Source organism: Tamandua tetradactyla, chromosome 5 (genome assembly GCF_023851605.1).
Source record: "Tamandua tetradactyla isolate mTamTet1 chromosome 5, mTamTet1.pri, whole genome shotgun sequence".
Taxonomy (NCBI): domain Eukaryota; kingdom Metazoa; phylum Chordata; class Mammalia; order Pilosa; family Myrmecophagidae; genus Tamandua; species Tamandua tetradactyla.
The window spans coordinates 157,223,941-157,231,934 of NC_135331.1; the positions used below are offsets into that span (position 1 = coordinate 157,223,941).

General features: G+C 36.1%; 1 long non-coding RNA gene across 1 annotated transcript; it reads left to right on the forward strand.

The window, feature by feature from the left end:
- The first annotated feature begins 2,302 nt into the window (after positions 1 to 2,302).
- Positions 2,303 to 6,767, forward strand: LOC143682835 (uncharacterized). Its single transcript, XR_013175311.1, has 3 exons — positions 2,303 to 2,649; positions 4,429 to 4,523; positions 6,627 to 6,767. It is a non-coding gene; the product is annotated as an uncharacterized LOC143682835 (long non-coding RNA).
- The last annotated feature ends 1,227 nt before the right edge of the window (positions 6,768 to 7,994 follow it).

Consider the following 7,994-nt stretch of genomic DNA (forward strand, 5'->3'; position numbering starts at 1 on the left):
AGAGCCAAGGTAGAGAGAACGAATTACTGGGTGCCAAGATCATTGATGAACAAGGGAAGAAAAGAAATGGATGGCAGTCATGAGGAAATCTATTGGGTGATACAGAGACATGGTATGGTACTCAAAGACTTGTGTGGAAGTGAAGGTTCCTGGATGTGGGACGAAGGTAGGAGAAGGTTGTCTCCAAGACCCTTGGAAGAGTAAATGGATCATTCGTCAATAGAGGGGGCCCTTAGCAGAACTCGTTCCTGGCAGAAGGGGTGAGGCCTGTTTCAATTAACTTGGAGATGCAAGGAGTACTCTGTTAAGATAGCTATAGGAACCTGCTAAGTAAAGGCAGAAAAGAGAAGATTGAGATGAAGGAGGGCAGGAGAAAAACAGGCTGTGGGCAGGTGTGGAGGTCCTTGAGGTTTTTCAGGGAGAAACTCACAAAAATATGGGGGAGGGGTGGAGGTTAAAGTACCAGAGAGACTTGTATTTAGGGTAGTAGTAAGCACCATAAAATAACTGCCTAACACTATAGAACTTGGGGGCACAGTTGTTTATTATAACTTGGAAGGATTAAAATCTTAATTCCATATCACCCGTTACTCCAATTTACCAGAGACACCATAACCAACATATCCACATTATCCAACATTACCAGTAGTGGAACAAACTGACCTGTGTTCCCTGATGAGATGCAATAGAAGGACCTAATGTCATCTATGTAGTACTCTTTCCAAAACTGTTTAACCTGAATCTAACATTGGGAAACACACAAATTCAAACTAAGATGCATTATTCAAAACAATTGGCCTAGATTCTTCTGAAAGGTTATGTCACGAAGGACAAAAATGGACAAAAAAGCTGAAGAATTGCTCTAGATTGAAGGACCTGAAAGAGACATAAATTCAATGTGTAAGCCTAGATCGGATCCTGGATTGGAAACAAGTAAAAACTATAAACAATCTTAATAATTAGAAACTAACTATTAAGAACATTATTGGAAAAATAAGGGGAATTTGAATATGGACTGTATATAAGATAATAATGTGGAAGCAATTATACTGAGTGGAATAATTATACTGAGATTATAAAGGAGAATGTTCTTTTTCTTAGGAGATGCATGCTAAAGATTCAGAGATAATATGTTAAAACTGACTCTCAACTGGTTCAGCAATCTCTATATATCTATACTTTTTATTTCAATAAAATGGTATTCATATTCATATTTCTCTATGAAAAGAGAAATAAAGCAAAATTTTAAATTTACATATAATTGCTTTAAATTTATAGACATGCTTTTTTAAGATGCAAAGTGAAAAATATTTCAGTAATTACATTAAATAAAACAAATTATTAAGTAACGTTTAAATAAAATTATTTCATGAATCACATCAAAACCAACCAAACAGCAGGATCAATCTTTGAAGGTTAAAATAGTCCATTCCCAGCTCAATGACTGACTTAATAGCATGGTATATCTTATTTTGTATTCTGGAAGTCATCCAAATGGGCTGTATTGGGGAGATGGAGAAGCAGATATTCTTTATGCCATTATTTTGGCCAATCAGTGATAGTTGCTCACGCTAAAACAAAATACTTCCTTCACTGAAGAGGAAAATAAAAACTTTAATGGACCATTTTCACTCCTTTCACACATCTCTACCCATCATGATATCTCTGTGATAGGAGACCTCAGCAATGTGGTGGAATTAAAGCTTGTGGACGTATTATCCTGGCTCCTTATTTCCTTCTAGCCTTACAAAGTAGAACAGTCACTAGATCACAAAGTGTGTGCTCTGTTCCTGGTTTTTGGAGTGGAGAGATGGGGATGATTTCTAGAAGCAGGTGGTTGTGGCTAAGGGAAGAATGAAGATGGAGGTGGTATAAACAAGAGTCTCTAAATTTTTCTGTGTTGGGGAAATGTGTTCTGGGTACAGGGACCCACCCTACCAAGAGTAGTACCTTGAGTATTACACTATCAACTGTAGTTCAGGAAAAGCAAATACATTTTTTCACCTAATTTTAAGAAAATCTCCACTCCTTTTATAAATGGAAAAGACCCACCTATTTTTGAGATTTGAGATAGAATATAGAAAAAGTAAGACCTGATTTTCTTTATATTATATAGAAAAAGAAGAAGAGATATTAGGGAGTTCACATGGGGTTTACTTTTCTGGATTGGAATGTTGTGAAAACAAAGCCAATTGTAAACAATGCAAGTTGATTATGACGTCATGAAAAGAAAGGACGTACATGAGGCATCGATATTTTCATATTCTTAAAGGCTTTACAATACCTTTTCTTATATGTGGTGGCTTGGAGCTATGTACCCCAGAAAAATATGTTTTAAATATTAATCCATTTCTTTGGATGTAGACTCTTGTAAATAGGACCTTTTGATGAAGTTACTTCAGTGAAGATGTGGCCCATCTAAACCAGGCTGGGTCTTAGTCCTATTACTGAAAGTCTTTCAGAGAAGGCCACAGAGGGGGCAGCCATAAGCTAAATGCCAATAGAACCTGGAAGAGAAGGGAAAAGCCAGGAGAGGCTTCCCTGTGCACTGCCACGTGGACAGAAGAGCCAAGGACCAACGACTGCCAGCAGCCAGCCCAAGAATGCCACAGTTTTCTGGGAGAAAGCAACACTTTAGTGATGCCTTGGGTTTGTACTTCTAGCCTCAAAACCATTAGTCAATAAATTCCTATTATTAAAGTCAACAGTTGGCAGCTAGGATATGAAAACATTAGGATTGTTAGAATATATTTGAGGATATTTATTCAACAATATGCAGACCTTTAAAAATGAATTTTTAAAAATTTATTTTATTGATTCAGTTGATGATTAAAGATGGTTAATAAGCTGCTTTATGTGCTGTTCACTCCTTGAATATAATCCAGTCTAATAATACATCTTTTAAAAATATTTTTTAAAACTCCATTCTTATAAGTTACACAAAAGTAAACATGTGTTGCAGAAAAAAGCTCAAACAAGCAAAATGAAGACAATTTAAAACACCTGTAAAACCACCTACCTGGAGAAAAACGTTAATGTCCTGCTCGATGATCTCTCAGTGCCTCCTCTATCAAGTACATGGATGTTTGTAGTTTTTATATAAGTGAAACTTAGTCTACATAATTTCGCAATCCACTTTAAAAAAATGCATTTGTTTGAGATATATTCACATACCATATAATCACCCAAAGTGTACAATCAATAGTTCAAAGTATCATCATATAGTTTCATATTCATCTACCACAATCAATTTTTGAACATTTTCATTACTCCAAAGAAATACATATAAGAATAAAAATAAAAATGAAAATGAAAAAGAACATCCAAAATATCATATGCCCCTTATCTTCCCTATTATTTATTTATTTATTGTCCCTATTTTTTAACTTATCTATCCATACACGGATAAAGGGAATGTCAGCACAAGGTTTTCACAATTGCACAGTCACACCATACAAGCTATATAGTTACACAATCATCTTCAAGAATCAAGGCTTCTGGATTACAGTTCAACAGTTTTCCTTCTAGCTATTCTAATCCACTAAAAACTAAAAAGGGATATCTATATAATGCTTAAGAATAACCTTGAGAATGACTTCTTGAAACTACTTGAAATCTCTCAGCTACTGACACTTTATTTTGTCTCATTTCTCTTCCCCCTTTTGGTCAAGAAGGCTTTCTGAATCCCATGATGCCAGGTCCAGACTCATCCCTGGGAGCATGTCCCACATTGCCAAGGAGATTTACACCCCTGGGAGTCAAGTCCCATGTAGAGGGGAGGGCAGTGAGTTCACCTGCAGAGTTGGCTTAGAGAGAAAGGCCATATTTGAGCATCAAAGGAGGTTCTCCAGGGGTGATTCTTAGGCATAATTATAAGTAGGCTTAGTTTATCTTTGGCAAGAATAAGTTTTGTAAGGGCAAGCCCCAAGATCGAGGGCTTGGCCTCTTAAATTGGTAGTTACCAATGCTTGCGAGAATATTGTGAATTCCCCAGTTGGCGAAGTCTGATATTTCTACACTTGTCCCCAGTTGCTCAAGAGGGATTTGAAAGTACTTTCTTATTCTGTGTCCAAACTACTGTGGGATATATCGGGGCATCACACTAACCTATACAAACCAACAAGATCTCATTCCTATTCAAGATTCTATGTAATTATGGTGTTTGAATAAACTGACCATACAAGATAAATTAGATATTGTAATCAACTTTTTTAAACTTAAAAATATATTATTATGTTTTTCAGACCTATCAGTTCTTTTAGCAGAAGCTATGAGGTTTTTTTTTGCTAAGTAGAGGTAGAATGGGCATTGTAATTATGATATCTGAATACTTTAAATTGATCTGTGGCCAAATTTAATTCAAGTAAGAATTACCTTTACTGGTCTTTGATTTTACCTACTTCAAATGCTTTTTTTTTGCATGGGCAGGCACTGGGAATCGAACCCAGGTCTCGAACCTGGCAGGCAAGAACTCTGCTACTGAGCCACCGTGGCCCGCCCTCAAATGCTTTTGGCAGGAATGAGTAAGATTCTTACTGGTTGCTTTAGTTTCCTAGGTTGTATAAGCAAATACCATGAAATTTGTTAGGTTAAATAATGGGAATTTATTTTATTATTATTAATTTTTTACTTTTCTGGGTACATGATCTGGAACCTGGGTCTACCGCATGGAAGGAGGGCGTTCTAACCACTGAACTACCCGTGCACCCAACAATGGGAATTTATTAGCTCACAGTTTTGATGCTAAGACAGAAGTCCAGATCAAGGCATCAATAAGGCCATGCTTTTCCCCTGTAAACTGTAGTGTTCTGGGGCTGGTTGTGGGGGATCCTGGTCCTTAGTTTGTCACATGACAAGGCACATGGTGGCATCTCCTGGTGTCCCCGGTCTTTTCTGGGTTCTGTTGATGTGCAGCTTCTGGCTGTTCCCTCTATGGTCTTTTTTTAAATGACTCATTCTGCTTATAAAGGATTCCAGTAATAGGATTAAAATCCATCCTGATTGAGGTGGGCCACACCTTAACTGAAGTAACGTCATTAAAAGATACTAGTTACAATGGCTCACACCTGCAGGGATGGATTAAGGTTAAGTACATGTTTTCCTGGGGTACACCACAGTGGTCCAATAGTATCTGATGTGTTCCTTATTTCTTCTCTGAGGTAGAAAGAGGTTTACTGATTTGGGCTCCAATGTAAAAATCCCTGAGAAACTGTACCAGGTTTTACTGCTGCACACAATGTCTGTATCTCATCAGATCACACTACTGAATCTTATTGGGAAGAAAGATGATGGGGCAAGACCAAAAGGGCTAGGCTGAAAGATAAAAACCACCAAATAGCTTTACAGAGATGTCAGTTCAACATACGCATCAGAGCATCAGGCAATGGAAATGCCATTCCAAATGACATGCCTTTTACCCCACTACATACTAAAAATGCTTGTATTAATTGACAGCAGATAAAAAGTGAGAGAATACAATGCCTACTAACTCACGTTGAAGCTTACAGGTAAAAGACTGAATTCTTGTGAGAAATAAATGGTTTTCCACTTAATGAACTGGAGTTGTTCCAAGGACATCTATTCATTCATGGAGCAGGTGCAAATGAAGTTTTGCGAAACTTGTGCAGTATTTTTAAAAAATAAAACATTTAATTAACAAGCTTGAAAACAGTGGAGCACTTGAAGTAGGAATAAAACAATTGTTTTATATCAAACACTGCAAATCCAATTTGTGAATGCAACTGTATTGAAAAGCTTTAAAATATTAATAAATTGTTGTGGGCTTTAAAAAAGAAGTTTTAATTTTCTTTCAAGGTTTTCCCTTGAGACAAGTTCTAAACTAGAAAAGATGTTCAAATGAATGCAAAAAAGGTATATTCTTTTCGATAGGCCAAAAGCTGATTTAAAAAGAACAAAGATGAAAGGATTTAGAATATTTATAAGTACTAAAAAAATAAATCAAATGCAAACACATCTCTATATGTGTTTTTTGTTCTTGTTAAGGTTATTTGGAATTGGGGTTGCTATCACATCCCTGTAATAACTTGTTCTTAGGAGTTAAGTACAACAGATTTTGAAAAAATATATTAAAGATATATATATTTCCCAAGGAATTAATCCATAAGGTCTGCCAGAGAATATCTAAAGGTTTCGTAGTAAAGAGAATCTTGAGGAAGATACATTTCACAATGAGAAAACTTCAGTTAAAGGTTTAAAAGATCTTTAACTAATTTTTCCATAAAATAATCCTTTCTGATTCCAGACTTTTCTAAAGGATCTGATAACAGCACATGCTGTTGGTCATAGCAGATCTTGCTCCTGGCCACAGTGTTTGCCAGGTCCTCAGGTAATAGCTTCATTAGTGACTCTGGTCAGGAGACTTGAGCTACATCGCATGGTTAGGCATCCTGCAAAGAAAACTGGGTCAATTCTCGTTGACACTCAGGCCTTTTACTCGAGTATCCAGAATTAATAGCTACCACTGGTCCTTTCTTTTGCATCTCCTGTTTGGAAAAAATGCAGCAAGTAAAAACCACCAATCAGATTCTGGGAAAGTCTGCCCTGCGCTGTGGAGATTAAAGAACAATATTTAAAAAGAACTTGATTCCTTTCTTCCTCCTTTCAAGGTTTTATTCTCCAGAAGTGATCCTGAAGTCACCAGAAGAAAATTAAAGGTACAAGAGTTGATATTCTCCAAGACATTCTCAAGAAAAAGTCAGAACAGCAATCCTAGTTATTATTTAGTCCACAAACCTTTTAATAGCTAAAAACAGATAATGGTTGAATAACAGATATGGCTTTGATTTTCCTTTTCTGAAAATTAAACAATCTTGATTCCATCAGCTTAGTTTTCCATGTCTTGAAATTATAATAACTGGACTCTGGGTATATTGGTTGGTTTTCACTTGGAAAAAAGAAATCCAATAACCATCAAAGAGCAAAAAAACAAGGTATGCAAAGAAAGCAGAGAAACAAAACAGTTCAACACACGATATTAAGCATTCTGTTATTAAATTGTGTTAGTTAATGCTCACTCTTAAAAAGTGCTCCATTTTCTCAAATGCATGCTCTATTACTCCTCTAAATGAATTCCTTATTAAGTTGCTCAATTGCTTCTCTTGAGTTTCACAGGGGTAAAAATCTTTTTGATCTTTCTATGGCATTTTGCCTTCTGATCCCTTGATTCTCCTCATTCAACCTGTTTGCTTAATTATTTAACTTTCCTACTTCTCACCCTCTTCCACTATTTTCAATCTTTCATCTTTTTTAGGTATCCTGGCACATCTTAACCCTTCTCTTTAATCTTTCATTGCTTGAAACCTTTTATATACTGAATGAAGTTGCAGAGATGAAAGGCAACTTCTGTTTACTTAAAAAATTTTCAATATTTATCTTTCCTTTTGGTAAATCACCATGGGTAATACAATAAAAATATTTCTGTGCTCACTGTTTCATGTTATTGTTGCGTCCTGCTGGGATATTTTTTTCTTGCAGTAGAACTATAGAGAATCTTAGAAATTGTGGCAACTCTTAGCTAGAAAACAAGTGTGGGTCTTTTATACCAGTCTCTCATGGACTCCCCATCAGCACGGTTTTATTTACTAATGTTTGAGAATATGATGGAGATCTGCTCATGACATCTGGCAGAATTTTCATCCCCAGGATTGATTTAGCTAAACAGTTTCCCTTTCTTTCCCCTCCAGGCTAAGGGAATCATTAAAGATGACAATATTCAAAGATAGAGGGGATCGGTACTTTGTTCAAGCATGCATTAAAGTTCCCCAGCCTTGTTATAAGGTACTCTCATTTAATGGTGGTCCTATCGCAAAATCTTCAAGAATAGCATTAGAATGAGGTTCTAGTTTGTTAGCATCTGGCAATGATTCTATTCAACCAATTCTGACATGTATTACAATTACAGGATCCACCATCATGTCTTCTTAAACACACTAGACTGAAAAGGACTTTTTACTTTCTTTGTAGTTAATACTATA